General features: G+C 37.4%; 2 long non-coding RNA genes across 2 annotated transcripts; one reads left to right on the forward strand and one right to left on the reverse strand.

The window, feature by feature from the left end:
* The first annotated feature begins 806 nt into the window (after positions 1 to 806).
* On the forward strand, positions 807 to 16,906 carry LOC140822606 (uncharacterized). Its single transcript, XR_012116008.1, has 3 exons — positions 807 to 928; positions 16,271 to 16,348; positions 16,582 to 16,906. It is a non-coding gene; the product is annotated as an uncharacterized lncRNA (long non-coding RNA).
* LOC140822617 (uncharacterized) lies at positions 7,741 to 9,618 on the reverse strand. The gene is made up of 3 exons (XR_012116011.1): positions 9,329 to 9,618; positions 9,216 to 9,239; positions 7,741 to 8,982 (listed from the first exon to the last, which is right to left on the reverse strand). It is a non-coding gene; the product is annotated as an uncharacterized lncRNA (long non-coding RNA).
* Positions 16,907 to 17,192: the final 286 nt, after the last annotated feature.

Below are 17,192 nucleotides of genomic sequence, written 5' to 3' on the forward strand. Positions count from 1 at the left end.
TAAATGAATAGCCAAAATCAGAGTCAATGTGCAGAATGCTTTCTTCAGCAGCCGGGCAAGGAGACGCCCAAGACATTTTCTCCCCGGGCAAACAGGAGCCCGGGTTTTCATGCAGGTTCTCGGGAAATTTCTACCTGAGCTACCTCGAGAAGCGCATCTCACTCGAGTGCGATGGTAGGTAAAATCTTACCTCGATAAGCGTTGCTGACAAGATCTTACTGATGTGACATGATGGAAAAGTAAGACAGCGTGATAGGAAGTCAACATCTAAGATTACAAGTGACATGTATGCATGAAAACAAGGTACGTACCATTTTTTTTCTATAAATAAAAGGTATGTATTTCATTTAAGAGGATTTAGACATTCAACCTGCTGACTTAAGCATCGGAATGGCCACGTCAGACACCCCTCCGATAGCTATTCACGAGTTCTTTCCCTTATCTACAGATTATAAGTTGAAGCCATATTCCTTGCTCATTTTTCCTAAAAAAACTCTTATTAAATCCCGTGGATTGCCCCGGCCTACCTCACCCGATTCACCACGATAACATCAAGTCATATCTAGTTTTACTTAAGAAACCATAATAGACTAACCGTAACCTAAAAATTTGGGCATTTGGGTTTGAATTTATTTGAAAAATACATACCTCAACATGATGATCACCCTAAAGCGTTTGAGGAATCCACAGGACAACTCGAACAAAAGGACGAGATTCTTCAAGATTCGCACGTTTGCGGCTGGCAATATTTAATTTGTAATTAACTAGTACCAGTCAAAATTACTGCAGAATCTCCTCGCATAGAAGGGACGGGTGTGGACCTTTCTTACCAAAGCAATGGAGGACCGAGGATAGACAATTAAATTCAAAATAAAAAAAAAAGACTTTTCAAAGGTTTCGTTCAACAAATTCGGACTCAGTTTCCAAGGTGAGACGATCGATTTATCCTGTATCTATTGTATAATTTTGTTGAATTTAGTTTTCAAGGCCAATGGATTTGTAAAAAAAATATCGTTAAATTCGAAATTTATGGCTTGCATGTGCGTGTGATATCGACCTATATTGTGGGGGCCCGTGCTCCTGATTAATATTTAATGACCAAACAACCAGGATTTATTAATGTAAACAGCGAAAGCGATTAAAATTTTCTCATTTTGGGCCTACAGAAATTTCGGCATGACCTATTCGTAAATAGGACATCCCAAAAATATCAAAATATCACAACAACATTTATATACTCGAAATAAAGTCATAACATCAATTCACAAACCTATAGCCGCACTGGCCAGGACTAAACACATGCAGAGCCGGCAAGGCTTGATCACACAACTATCAATTCAAAACATCGTAAAAATAACAGTACAGCTACACGGGGCATCTCCCCGGTAAATGTATGACTCCATAATATAGTATATATATATATCTGGGAACTCTCAACCACGACTCGACGACTGGGCACCACTACCTGACGCTCCACCAGACGCGTCAAATCCTCCTGAATAACCTGCTATGGCATCAAAAACAACCACAGCATAAAAAGAAACGAGGGGTCGGGCCCCAGTACGACGAACCAGTAATATTACGACAAATATAACTGACATGAAATAAAGTCAAGTAAAATGCGATGCAATGCAATGTAATGCAATGCGTGTCGGTAGCAACGAAATAATGGATACCAAAATGGAGTCCAAATGAATCGCATCAACAACAGTAACAGTGGCCACCCGTGCCAGGATTGCAGCAACGTAATATCATGCCGCCGCTCATCCATGCACGTAGCATCGAGGGTACGGGTGCGACCCGCTCAGTCCTCATGCAAGTCATCAGGAGTGCTAATCCTACCCACCCACTCCATCGATGACGCTACAACTCGATAGATCAGTAACAATAGCAATCAACGGAGTCAAGGCTCGAAATGCTATGCACTAATGAGATCAACTCAAATAAATGCGTGAATGCAATCACGTTATTCACAAAAGCACATAAAGCACGCCACAACTCATACATAATACTTAACGTCATTTCACATCACTATAGACGTCATAATAAAACAGTTCATGCGTACCTCAACTGAACCCTTAATTTACCACTGAATTTCTTAAGGATTTCTCGAATAATCCAATCCTGTGGCAAATAATACATTTCATATCAACTCCCATTTGATTTTTCCAATATTCACTAATTTAGCCTAAAATTCCAAAAATCATAATTTAGGCTTTAATATTTCTAAAAGTAATATGCGACAATTCTATAGCATCCAAACCTCTAATTATTGAACACTGAAATTCGAAAACCCAAATTTACAATTCTGAATTTTCGAAATTATTCCCAATTAAATTCTGAAATTTCGTTAATACCTCCAATTAGCTCCGATATATCACCTACAATCAATAATCCAATATATATTAATTATTGGAACTCAATTGAATTAAAATCCCCAAAATTCGAAACCGTAAAATCATAATTATACCTCTGAAATTTCGAATATTACTCAAAACTTCAGATTCAAGCTTCACCTAGGATAACCCGAGATTTCTTTCAACTTTTCCGGCGAAAACGAGCGGCGGTCTCCGACGGGTTTCCGAGAGTCGCGAGTTTTCTGCGAAATTTTGGTATCAATGGATAGCTATCGTCGAGAGGATTCCGAATATGTATTTAGTTTAATTTTTAGACAAACGGAGCGGCCACAATCGACGAACAAAATTTCGAAATTGAAAAAGAAAACAAACGCTGGTTTCGGACGATGAAGAGGGAGAGAGATTGTTCTTATCTCTTTTTTTTTTTTTTTTTTATTTAACTTATTATAAATGGGCTGGGCTTTAGCTAACGGGCTGGGCTCTCACATTCTCCCCTACTAATAAAAGATTTCGTCCTCGAAATCTAGCATACATAACATTTATACAAAAGTGGTTTATAAACATTTACCACTGATAGTACATTGGGAAATCAGAATACATGGAATAATTTATTACATTTTCAAACAAATGAGGCCATTCCTGACGCATCTTAGCCTCTAATTCCCATGTAGCTTCTTCTCTCCCATGTCTACTCCACTGCACCATAACCAGTGGAATCGTCTTATTCCTCAGTTGCTTCTCTTTGCGATCAAGGATTTGCACTGGATGTTCAACATAGCTAAGGGAACTATCCAACTCCACCTCATCAGTCCTCAAGACATGAGAAGGATCTGGCTCATACTTTCGTAACATAGATACATGAAACACATCATGTATCGCAGACAAACTCTGCGGTAAGTCCAAACGATAAGCCAAAGTGCCAATCCTCTCAACAATCGCATATGGACCAATATAACGCGGAGCTAGTTTCCCTTTGCGCCCAAATCTCATAGTACCACGAAACGGTGATACTTTCAAGAAAACCTGATCGCCAACCTGAAATTCTAAAGGCCTACGCCTTTTATTAGCATAACTGGCTTGACGATCCTGAGCTGCTTTCATTCTTTTCCTGATCATTTCAACCTTCTCTTTCATTTCTTGAATAAATTCTGGCATTGACATTTGTCTTTCTCCTACATCTTCCCAGCATATCGGAGATCTACACTTTCTACCGTACAAAGCTTCAAATGGTGCCATTCCGATGGTTGCTTGGAAGCTGTTATTGTAAGAGAACTCAACAAGTGACAATGATTCCTGCCAACCACCCCTGAAATCCATCACGACTGCTCGCAACATATCCTCGAGTGTCTGAATGGTCCTTTCAGACTGACCATCTGTCTGTGGGTGATATGCAGTACTCATCGCCAGCTTTGAACCCAATGCTGATTGCAAACTACCCCAAAACTTCGAAGCAAACCTGGGATCACGATCTGATACTATGGTTACGGGCACACCATGCAATCTCACCACATGATCGATGTACATTTTCGCCATTTTCTTATAAGTACAAGTACGATCATAAGGAATAAAGTGGGCTGATTTAGACAATCTATCAACAATCACCCAAATCGCATCACAACCACGATTAGAACGAGGTAGGTGTGTCACAAAATCCATAGCAATGTGCTCCCAATTCCACTGTGGTACTTCAAGACTATGTAACATACCACCAGGTCTCATTCTCTCAGCTTTAACCTGTTGGCACGTCAAACATCTAGCCACAAAATCAGAAATCTCTTTCTTCATACCTTCCCACCAGTAATGAGATTTCAAGATATGATACATCTTTCTCATTCCAGGATGAACACTGTGTCGACTACAATGAGCTTCACGAAGTATAGATTCTTTCAAATCTATCAAATTCGGAACCACAAGTCTACCTTGATAGCGCAGACATCCATCTGAAGCAACACTGAACTTTTCTGATTGACCTGTCTGAGTCAATTCTTTCAATCTATGAACATGCGGATCAGTTCTCTGTGCTGCTTTGATTTTAGAAACAATTTGTGGTTCAACTTGTATAGATGAAACTATAAAGTAGTCGCCCTTAGACTGATAAGTCCATCCTGAAGTTCCCAAATGCTCATGAATCTTTGAAATAGTCAAAGATGTCAACATTTTAGGCTGAACCTTTCTGCTCAGAGCATCTGCAACTTGATTCATTCGCCCTGGCTGGTACTGAATCTCACAATCGAAGTCTTTAAGTAATTCCAACCATCGACGCTGTCTCATGTTCAAGTCAGACTGTGTAAAAAGATACTTCAGACTCTTGTGATCAGAATAAATCACAAACTGTTCTCCGTACAAATAATGACGCCATATCTTCAATGCAAACACAATGGCAGCTAACTCCAAATCATGAACTGGATATCGAGTCTCATGTGACTTCAATTGACGAGAAGCATACGCAATCACTCGCCCATTTTGCATCAAAACACAACCCAGTCCATTTAAAGAAGCATCTGTACAGACAACAAATCCACCTGAGCCTGAAGGCAAAGCTAGCACTGGAGATGTGGTCAACTTTTCTTTTAAAGTCCGAAAACTAGACTCACATTCTGCAGTCCATACAAAACGTCGATCTTTCTGTGTCAACTGGGTCATAGGTCTAGCTATTCTAGAAAATCCTTCAATGAAACGCCTATAGTACCCAGCTAATCCCAAAAAGCTTCGAATCTCAGACACATTGGTTGGTTTAGGCCAATTGATAACAGCTTCAACTTTATTAGGATCAACAGATACTCCTTGTGCAGATATAACATGGCCTAAAAATAAAACTCTGTCCAACCAGAACTCACACTTAGAAAATTTGGCGTACAATTGCGCTTCTCTGAGTGTTTGGAGAACTAATTTCAAATGTTCTTTGTGCTCTGTTTTTGACTTAGAATAAATCAAGATGTCATCAATGAAAACGATAACAAATTTATCTATGAATTCCCGGAATACACGATTCATTAAATCCATAAAAACCGCTGGAGCATTAGTCAAACCAAACGGCACGACTAGGAATTCATAGTGTCCATAACGTGTCCGAAATGCTGTTTTAGGAACATCTTCCTCTCGGACTCTGAGCTGATGGTATCCGGAACGAAGATCAATCTTGGAATACACAGAAGTACCCTGCAACTGATCAAACAAGTCGTCAATACGCGGCAGAGGATACTTATTCTTCACAGTAGCCCGGTTCAACTGCCGATAATCGACGCACATTCTCATCGTTCCGTCTTTCTTCTTTACAAACAATACTGGAGCTCCCCAAGGTGACATACTGGGCCTGATATAGCCTTTCTCCAGTAAATCTTGTAGCTGTTCCTTGAGTTCTTTCAATTCTGTTGGAGCTAAACGATATGGTGCTCTAGAAATAGGATTTGTCCCTGGCATTAATTCAATGCTAAGATCTATTTCCCTTTGAGGCGGAAAACCTGGAATCTCATCAGGAAATACATCTGGAAAATCCTTGACAACGGGAATGTCTGAAACTTTCAATCGTTCTTCCCGTGTTGCATCAAGAGCATAGATCAAAAAATCCTTCATTGCCGATTGACAACAACCTGAACATTTCCATTGCAGATACTAATGGAATTCGAGACTGTGAATCATAACCATAAAAATTCCATTTGCTGCCATAATACGGTCTAAATCTGACAACTCCATGGAAACAATCCACAGTAGCTCGATAATTCGTCAATATATCCATACCGAGGATACAGTCGAAATCAGACATAGCTAATTTGATTAGATTAGTTATCATAATATTATCCTCAAATCTAATCACACAGTTCAAAACTATCTCATGGGACATCAAGTATACACCGGCAGGAGTAGCAACTGACACAGTATCCAACAAAGGAATAGTAGCAATCTCATGCTCATCAACAAATGCGGCAGATAAAAATGAATGAGATGCTCCTGTGTCTATCAATATGCGTGCAGGATAGTCAAAAACATAGCAAATACCTGCAATCACTCCTCCTGGTGCATCCTGAGCCTGGTCTTGAGTCAATGCATGGACTCTAGCCTGCTGTGGCACTGTAATTTGTTGCTGAGGAGGACCTCTAGGCGGTGGATAACCAGATTGCTGAAATGACTGTGCAGGAGCATGTGGCTGGAAAGCTGGTACTCGGGGAACTTGTCCAGACTGTTGTGGCTGAAATTGCTGTCTTTGTGCATTAGGACATACTCTGGCGAAATGTCCAACTTGACCACAAACGTAACAAGACCCCTGAACTCCTACACATTGGGAACTAAAATGTCGACCACCACATCGGTCACAATGCACAGTGCTAGACGACCCAACAGAACCTCCCCCTCGTGCACTGCCTGAACTGGAGGAGCTGGATTGAGACTTCTTCTTGAATTGCTTTCCTTTTGCCTTGTACCTCTGCTGTTTGGGTTGTTGGTATGACTGTACAGGCTGATATGGAGGTAAATCCACTGGCATTGACATATTACTCCCAGATCCCTGAGAAACAGATGATGGACCTGGATGGGGATCTCCTCTAAGCAAACTTGCTTCAATTTTCTTCGCCTTTTCCACTGCTTGAATATACGTATTAGGCGATCCAGTCATCACCAACGTATGAACAGTCCGCTGCAACCCATGCAGAAAACGTGATAGTTTAGCCTGATCATTCCTGGCAACATGTGGAACATAGGGCAAAAGAGCAGAAAACTGTGAAGCATATTCCACCACTGATTTGTTGCCCTGTACCAACTGATTGAACTCTTCTTCTTTAGCAGCATAATATGATGGCGGTGCATATTCCTGGGTAAAGTGAGCACGAAAAGCATCCCAAGTAATACTTTCACCAGAGTCCTTCATTGCTTCTTCTGTGGCTTCCCACCAGAGTTGTGCTCGATCTTTAAGTTGGTAGATGGCAAGCTTCAATTTAATATCTTGGGAATACTCCAACAAATTAAATAGATGATTTATACTTTTCAGCCAGCTTGATGCTTTTTCTCCGCTCTCGTTGCCAAAGAATTTTGGAGGACGTAATTCTTGAAACTGAGAAATTATTAACTGCATTCCTCCAACTTTCTGTGTCAACTGTTCCACTTCTTGCTCAATCGCTACCTGTCTAGCTCCAGGTCTTTCAAGTCGAGGAGGTTCTTGGTTAACTTCTTCTTCAACATTTTGAGCGACTTGTCCTCGAGGTCGACCACGTCTACCTCTAATGATATCTGCAAGTCCTCGAACATTTTGCGCCTCAGATTCTTGTGCTATTTCTTTTCCTTTTCTACCTCTTCCTCCAGGTGCCATTCTACAAGACACGAGGATTAAATCCACAGGCAGATAACAGGTAAAAGAAATTTATAGGCAATTTTTTTTTTTTTTTTTTTTTTAAACTACATACCATGCCTAATCAGCTAGTCATTCTAATGCAGGTAAATTCAATCAAATCACACCAAATAATTCAAATAAGAGCAAATAGTCAAACACATGCACAATCATGTTATTTGTGTCTAGACTCAAGTGCCCTAGACCCTAATTCGAGCATATCCCAGTTACGCTCTGATACCAACTGTGGGGGCCCGTGCTCCTGATTAATATTTAATGACCAAACAACCAGGATTTATTAATGTAAACAGCGAAAGCGATTAAAATTTTCTCATTTTGGGCCTACAGAAATTTCGGCATGACCTATTCGTAAATAGGACATCCCAAAAATATCAAAATATCACAACAACATTTATATACTCGAAATAAAGTCATAACATCAATTCACAAATCTATAGCCGCACTGGCCAGGACTAAACACATGCAGAGCCGGCAAGGCTTGATCACACAACTATCAATTCAAAACATCGTAAAAATAACAGTACAGCTACACGGGGCATCTCCCCGGTAAATGTATGACTCCATAATATAGTATATATATATATATCTGGGAACTCTCAACCACGACTCGACGACTGGGCACCACTACCTGACGCTCCACCAGACGCGTCAAATCCTCTTGAATAACCTGCTATGGCATCAAAAACAACCACAGCATAAAAAGAAACGAGGGGTCGGGCCCCAGTACGACGAACCAGTAATATTACGACAAATATAACTGACATGAAATAAAGTCAAGTAAAATGCGATGCAATGCAATGTAATGCAATGCGTGTCGGTAGCAACGAAATAATGGATACCAAAATGGAGTCCAAATGAATCGCATCAACAACAGTAACAGTGGCCACCCGTGCCAGGATTGCAGCAACGTAATATCATGCCGCCGCTCATCCATGCACGTAGCATCGAGGGTACGGGTGCGACCCGCTCAGTCCTCATGCAAGTCATCAGGAGTGCTAATCCTACCCACCCACTCCATCGATGACGCTACAACTCGATAGATCAGTAACAATAGCAATCAACGGAGTCAAGGCTCGAAATGCTATGCACTAATGAGATCAACTCAAATAAATGCGTGAATGCAATCACGTTATTCACAAAAGCACATAAAGCACGCCACAACTCATACATAATACTTAACGTCATTTCACATCACTATAGACGTCATAATAAAACAGTTCATGCGTACCTCAACTGAACCCTTAATTTACCACTGAATTTCTTAAGGATTTCTCGAATAATCCAATCCTGTGGCAAATAATACATTTCATATCAACTCCCATTTGATTTTTCCAATATTCACTAATTTAGCCTAAAATTCCAAAAATCATAATTTAGGCTTTAATATTTCTAAAAGTAATATGCGACAATTCTATAGCATCCAAACCTCTAATTATTGAACACTGAAATTCGAAAACCCAAATTTACAATTCTGAATTTTCGAAATTATTCCCAATTAAATTCTGAAATTTCGTTAATACCTCCAATTAGCTCCGATATATCACCTACAATCAATAATCCAATATATATTAATTATTGGAACTCAATTGAATTAAAATCCCCAAAATTCGAAACCGTAAAATCATAATTATACCTCTGAAATTTCGAATATTACTCAAAACTTCAGATTCAAGCTTCACCTAGGATAACCCGAGATTTCTTTCAACTTTTCCGGCGAAAACGAGCGGCGGTCTCCGACGGGTTTCCGAGAGTCGCGAGTTTTCTGCGAAATTTTGGTATCAATGGATAGCTATCGTCGAGAGGATTCCGAATATGTATTTAGTTTAATTTTTAGACAAACGGAGCGGCCACAATCGACGAACAAAATTTCGAAATTGAAAAAGAAAACAAACGCTGGTTTCGGACGATGAAGAGGGAGAGAGATTGTTCTTATCTCTTTTTTTTTTTTTTTATTTTACTTATTATAAATGGGCTGGGCTTTAGCTAACGGGCTGGGCTCTCACATATATGTTAGTGCACAAAGCTGTTAATTGGCTCTTCGTATTGAAAAGTTGGCTTTTTTAAATAAAAAAAGGCTTATTGGAGTGGTTGACAGGCTGGTTGCTTTTGTTTTTTCGATCCTAGGGTTGGGGATTGTTCTTGCCCCATTTGGGAATGCTATCCCAGGTTTTGCTTTTATCTCTCTTTAAAATTTGTTGATTATGGACTTGTGTTCAACTCTACCCAAAAGCTAGCTGAGTGAGAACAATTATCCAAATTCATATATACAAGTATAAAAAACTTAATCTAACTGAAGTGAGATATCTAACATTGACGTTTGACAGTTTATCTTGATGTTTAATAATGAATTCTCTTACCGCAATATGGTGATTTTCAATTGTTGAATTTAATTATATATCGACCTATATGTTAGTGCACAAAGCTGTTAATTGGCTCTTCGTATTGAAAAGTTGGCTTTTTTAAATAAAAAAAGGCTTATTGGAGTGGTTGACAGGCTGGTTGCTTTTGTTTTTTCGATCCTAGGGTTGGGGATTGTTCTTGCCCCATTTGGGAATGCTATCCCAGGTTTTGCTTTTATCTCTCTTTAAAATTTGTTGATTATGGACTTGTGTTCAACTCTACCCAAAAGCTAGCTGAGTGAGAACAATTATCCAAATTCATATATACAAGTATAAAAAACTTAATCTAACTGAAGTGAGATATCTAACATTGACGTTTGACAGTTTATCTTGATGTTTAATAATGAATTCTCTTACCGCAATATGGTGATTTTCAATTGTTGAATTTAATTATTGTGTTTCTTGGACAGAATATTTTTTTTTGTCGATAAAACTCAGATCCCACAAAGTGGAAAACAGAATCTTTTTATTTTAATGGTTCAATCACTTTTGCAGTGAGGATCTGGGGGATGTGACTGTAACTTAAGAAGAATTTTTTCAGTATCAAGACACTCGTGTTTTGACTATTCTTAGTTTTTTTTTAAAAAATTTGCTTAAGGTACGAACCCATCAAATTTGTCGTCATTTTTTAGATTTGGTTACAAGAGGAAAAGAAAAAGAGCCATAATGTTGAATAAATCTTCATGATTACTTTCGTGAATGAACTGTCTCCACTCTTTTTCATACTACTCCTGTTTCAGTTTACTACTCAACTGAAGTGAAATAATGGCTTGCAAATAGTTTTCACTTCAAAGCATGGAGTCGATTTTCTTTTTTCTTTTTTGTATTTATGTTTGGTCTTGTGATTTTTGAGAGACTCTCTTACATTGAGAAGGTCTGCATGTAGATATTGAAATTAAGAGGAAACTTGGTTGAGCTTATATGCTTTTTGAGAGTTTTTATTAGCTCTGAAAAAATGTTTTTTAAAAAGAGCTTATAAAAATCATTTTTTTTTAAAAAAAATGGATATTCTTAACTTATTTTAATATTTTAAATGATCAAAATATCCCCACAAATTTATTACATTCCAATTATGTCCTCCCAAAATTCAATGTTAATTGTACTAAAATATGTCCAAAATATTTGTTTGCAACCGTTAAAAAAAAGTTATGTTATCTTATTGTATCCAAACATTTTAACAACTTACTTTTTAATACAACTTATGAACTCCAAAAACATCTCCTCAATTTAAGAGTTACTAAGTCATTTAAAATAAATTTAGTCAAACATCTAAGTCAAATATTGCTTGAATAATTCCTGAGGTGCTAAGAGTTTTCAGTTATCATGTGTAGTGATAGGTGTAGGTAAGGAGGACTGAGATGTTTGCTAGCTTTTCTCTTAGAATCAAAAGCTTATTGATATGCAGCAGAAATTTCCATAGCTTTTCAAAATATCTTGGATGGGTTTAATTTAACCGATTGGCGTAGCATATATTTATACATAGTTCATCTTGCCTAGTTGTATGCTGCTTCTTAATTGCAGTTAAGCATAGGATTATATGTGTGCATATTGTCTAGTTGTTTGCATACAAAGTAAATGCACAGAGGCACGTATGCATGGCTGGCTGATAAATGTGCATGGAGAGAAGAGAAAGGCTACATTTATTTTCTTGCAATAGATATATAGTAGTTATTTAGGTACACATAAGTACATAATTCACCTGTGACAAATTTCAACATACAAGACAAAGGAAATAGAGCCCTTGGTTTGGTTGGGTAATACAAAATATTTACAAGATACCATAAATATTCATGCATGTGGACATTTCTTTAAACCCATGGTCACTTGTTCATGTTTTGGTAATAATGACCAACCCCTGGACTGTGGCCTGGTCCCGTGGGTCGAAAATTGTCGGTGCTTCCTGCGACATTGTGTCTCACACCTGATTCATAACTTTTCACCTTTGCTTGCACACTGTCCTTTTTTCCTGTAAAAGAGTGCCCGACTCCTGGACTATTTCCAGGTGCTGTGGGTCGAAAATCATCCGAATGAGATTTATCTGAACTGCCAAATTCATTACTGTGATATGGTGTCATTGGTGGGAGAATTTGTCTATGTTCAGTGACACGTGGATTGCACTTTTTTCTCTCTGGGATTTGCTTACTGTTGATGGGTTTTGTTGCATGAGTTTGCAGCCCTTCCTGGTTTTTGTTAGCACCAAACTCATTCTTCATCAGATCTTTTAGTTGCCTTCCCTCGGTAAACTGAATTTCTGGGCAGGCAAGACATGCAATAAAAAATATGAACATATGGAGATACTGGATGCAAGCCATTGAAAGAAAAAGGATGATGATTCTTTGTTTCTGTTTGAGACTGTGTTTGCTGTTATTGTTTTTCGAGAAGACAGGAAGATGATATTTTGCTCTGAAACACAATATTTCCAACTCACAACTTATGTAGTATTTATAGTCTTGGGGGTTTACTCATGTAATAATCTTTACCATTATAAATTGTATTCATTAAGTGTTGACCTACTACGTGTGGTTCATAATTCTTGACCTTTTCAATTTACCTTCTAATATTTTTCGGTGTTCCTTGTTAAAGGCAATCAATTCTTAATACTTCCCGCCTTTATCGGTTTAAGTTTTCATCTCTTAAACGATTTAGTCATTTAAATAGGTAATAGAGCGTGATCGAACATGGTTCATTTTTATCTTATATATATATATATATTCATTCATACATCTCATTAATCGTTTAACCTTTTGTGGACTTCAATCTCATAAAAATTAGATGTTTCTCTGCATGTTAAGTGTCTTTTCAATTGAAAGAGTTTTAACCTGCTTTCATCATTTATGTCTATCTTTCATCACTTTTCTTGAACCCCTGAAGGAAAACTTTGACTGCCAAAGAAGATGAAGAAGAGTTGAATTCTTGTATCTAAGTTGAACACTTTCAACTGTTCACAAGTTAAACTTGAGGCCAGTGCTAGGAATTGGCTCTAATTAGGTCAAAATTATGAACTATTTTCTATGTTATCATGATATGATAGGAGCTTCACATGGTTAATTCACATGCAACATACAGGTGGTGATTTTGTGTGATTGTCGAAAAAATTGAAGTGCATGAGTGGTTTTGCTCTTCAATCCTTTTTCAGCTAAAATTTAATAGCCTTCATTTCCTCCAACAGGTCACTTGGGTTTCTTATTCTTTTCTCTCTTTTGTTCACTGTCACTGTCTGGTTTTGAAACTTTCTCCTAGAACATTTTTAAATATGGAACATGTTTCTACAGATAACTAAAAGAAGTCATTATTTGTCTGTGCATGCATGAAATAAATATCATATCGCCGCCGATTAGGGAAAAAGATCTATATGCACTGGTAAATGATTTATAAATTTTTGGTAAGGTCTTATAAAATGAGGTTTATAGCTTGAGACCTTGGAATATAACGGCCTTTCATTGTGTTCAAGTGTTGCTTTATTCTTTATACATTTGAGGTGGTGGTTGAATGATATTTTTTGGTAAATAAGATCAGGAAATCTAGATTTCTTGGATTAATAAAATACCAGAAGAGACCCAATTGGGCTTAAAACAGGAAATGTGGTTGAAAAAGGCTTGGATTCTGTGTACTTGCCACTTTGCCGTGTCTTCTCCTTTATGTGGACGGCTCATATGCAAAGCTTTAAGTTATTTTGGTCAACAAAATCAAGCAAACACATCTGTATTGTGCTTTATGCTTAATTTTATTCATGGCAATTTTCAGCTTTTAAATTGATAAGTTCAGATTAACAATGATAATATAATAGCACTTTGAGCTATACCATCAATTTTTTGTGATTTTCTAGACTTTCTAATGCTACATGCACGATTCACAATATAATTGCTCCGTGATGAAGTGTCTGTTTCCTAATATTAAACTTTGTTAATAACCATAGAAAATGGCCTTGTTTATTCCTGTTATACCATGCTATTTGGTGGTTAAACTTTGACTTGTATTTGTTGTTTGGTCCATGTATGTTTATTCATGATCTTGCATAAATGGAACTCCAAAATCTGAATAGTCGGGCTTTTACAGATCAATGGTTCTGTCGGTGATTTGTGTTCATATGCTGATAATCGTAAACTGAAGCAAACCATCCTTTATAAAAGTAGGTAAAGTATCTCAAGATGCAGTTTTTCTGTCATCTGTTGCAGGACAACTTTTTCTGAAAATGTATGTTGTTGCATTTTTATGATGAAACTTGTATGAAGATGTTATTTTGGACTTAATTGTGCTAAAAATACAGCATGGGAACAATAATGGTAATTCAATTTAAGGGCACTAATGGTGGCAGACATGTATGCTTATGTTTGTTGAATAGTAATTAACCTGAGAATCTTTGTTTCAATAACTCCAGGGGAAAAGTAAACTGTTATTTTATTCCTAGGATGGTTTAGTTTGACCAATGTTGTTTGACCAAATATCTCGTCATAACCAAAATTTGCGATTATGGAAACTATTAATATTTTACCAAAACTTCAGAGCCATCAAACCTGAGTGCCCGTTGCACTATGTCAAATGTGCTACTTTGTTACTGTTTGGTGTTGAATTTCAAAGAAGTTAAAGGAAGCAAATGATGATCTTTAAACGGTGATACCTCAACCCTCCATTTTCTTTGACTCTACACCAACATGGAATTGAGAAACAGATTCCTCAAAAAGGACATAACATGGTTGGTTCCTTGGGTTTTGGAACCATCTCCCTGAGTTGGCCCACTGGACCGTGGAAATGAAAGAAGCCATACTATATTTAGAGAAGAGAGACCATCTGTTTCTCTACTGTGTCAACCTGTAAACCACTATCATGGTTAATAGTTTAATATTATCGTAAACCATATAATACACCAGTACACCTAGTGCAAATTAAAAGAATGTTACTTGATAGTGACCCTTGCGGGCAAGACAGCGGATCTTCCTGTGCCTTTTGAATCTTAATGATTTTGGATTTTATTATGCATCGTTTGATTTTCTTTTTCTCTTTTCTTTACCTTCTTACATTCACTGCGGCTAAAATTTATAGATGTGTTGTTGAAGGGAGAACAAAATGCATGAAGTGGCAAAAATGGTTTGAGCTGTTTTAAAAACATGAACGGAATATGGCGTCTCGTCAAATGTGAAAATATGCTACCAGGCAGGATTCCAAATTCATGGGCTTTTACTTTTCACCAAATGCTTTTATTGAGAATTTACTGCACGGATTAAATTCAAGTTCCTAGGAAAAATAATTTTAACTTTGGAGTGTGGAGAATTTTCCTTCAGATGATGTGTTTCCCTTCAAAAGGAAACAATTTTCTCATGCAAATGTCCTAAATCTTATCGTACCAGATCCTGGACTTAATATCAAGTAGCATTTCATCATTCAGATGATGGAGTTTATTTACTTAACAAACTTCACATTTTGTGGATATTATTTTGCATTGAATAGATGTTGATTTTGATCTGATTTTGGTAAATAAATTATTGGATTCATGTTTGATCCTTTATCAGTGTTCATGTCTTTTATGTTGTTCACGAGAATAACAAATTGCGTTGATGATGCCTTAAATATGATGCTGATATTTTATAGTGTCCGCTCATTAGGGATTTATTACATTCTTCGGACAAGATCATGACAGTTTATCAGGTTATCAATTCATTTGACTGTTATTGTTCAGTTTTAACACCTTTTATTGCTTTTTGTCAAGTTTTAAAGCCCAGCCTGGCACTGAGTTAATTATTCAATAAAACCGAGGATCTACCTCTCCAGTTCTGACATAATATTCTACATTTATATTGTTTGTGTTATTACAAAATTTATTTGAAATCCTCCAAAACCCTAAATAAAAAAGAAAAATTAGTGATTTCATGTCTAATGGGGTCAAATCTAACGCAAACTGAACCTTAGTCACAGCTGAAGTAAATACATTGGTAAAATAGTAGAACATGAACAATATCTATCTGATGTCCATCTGAATTAGAAAAGATGAATTTCGCTTTGCACTTGCTTATGCGTGGTGGTGAAATACAGATAATCCAAACTGAAAGATAATGAAAGCGGTAGCAAATGCATGAGAAAAAATATATACATGCATGCATATCTATTCACAGCACTTACGACACAAATTTTCTAAGCCTATATTTTTCGTAAAGAATGTCCAATTCCTGGGCTGTGATCAGGTGCTGTGGGCCTGAAGCTGTCTACATTTCCTGGAGATGGTGGCTGAGACACAGCTGGTGCTTGGCTTGGTGGTAACGGTATCGTTGTTGAACTAAACTTTGCCTTGTTATTATATGCTGTGAAACCAGAGTAGTCCTTGGATAATATTTTACCATGTTTATCCAACTTTCTGGAGTCTTCTTGTGAAATCTTTGTGAGTTGGAGTAAATTTATTCTCGTCCTTAAACTCCAAGTTTCTTCCCTCTGCATGCTATATTTTTCGGGATATATAGTACTATTATGAGGATTAAGAAGGTCAGCTTTGATGCAGCCATTGAATCTGAGAGGTTGTGGCTAAACGGTAGAGAAGACAATACACTCAGTAATGCAGGATGCTGAACTCCCTACGTTCTCGAGGTATTTTTATAACCAACACCGTCAAGGTAGGTCCAAATTGGTTGGAGATTCTTTAATGGGCTGTACACATTACATCAGACTATTCCTTTCTTAATTATCGGGAATGCTTCAGTCTGAGTTATATCTGTTTAGATTCATAGCTTGGGTTTTAGTTTTCCTAAATAAAATGGCGTTACGTGTGTACATAGGCATGATCTTGAGTATTTATGTGAAACATGCACGCCCATATGCTCAGAGTGTCCTTTTCGGAAACTAAAATTTTCAGATTTATTGCATCTTTTGTTTGTCGCTGTGGAATTTAGTGAAATTGGTTCTTCACGACTTGTTTATGTGCAACAAAGGTTGATTTGAATTAACAATAGACTTGTTCTTTACATTTGCCGTCAAATCATCACATTCAGATTTTATTGAACTGAAGCAATCTCTCACCTAATGGAACCATTTGCCCTTGTGACACAAGTTCGAGTGTGGCCAATTGATTTGTGACATTTTGGTTCGGTACAATTTAAATGATTTGATTTGCAC

This window comes from Primulina eburnea, unplaced genomic scaffold, assembly GCF_022965805.1.
Source record: "Primulina eburnea isolate SZY01 unplaced genomic scaffold, ASM2296580v1 ctg973_ERROPOS1174311, whole genome shotgun sequence".
NCBI classification, from domain to species: Eukaryota; Viridiplantae; Streptophyta; class Magnoliopsida; order Lamiales; family Gesneriaceae; genus Primulina; species Primulina eburnea.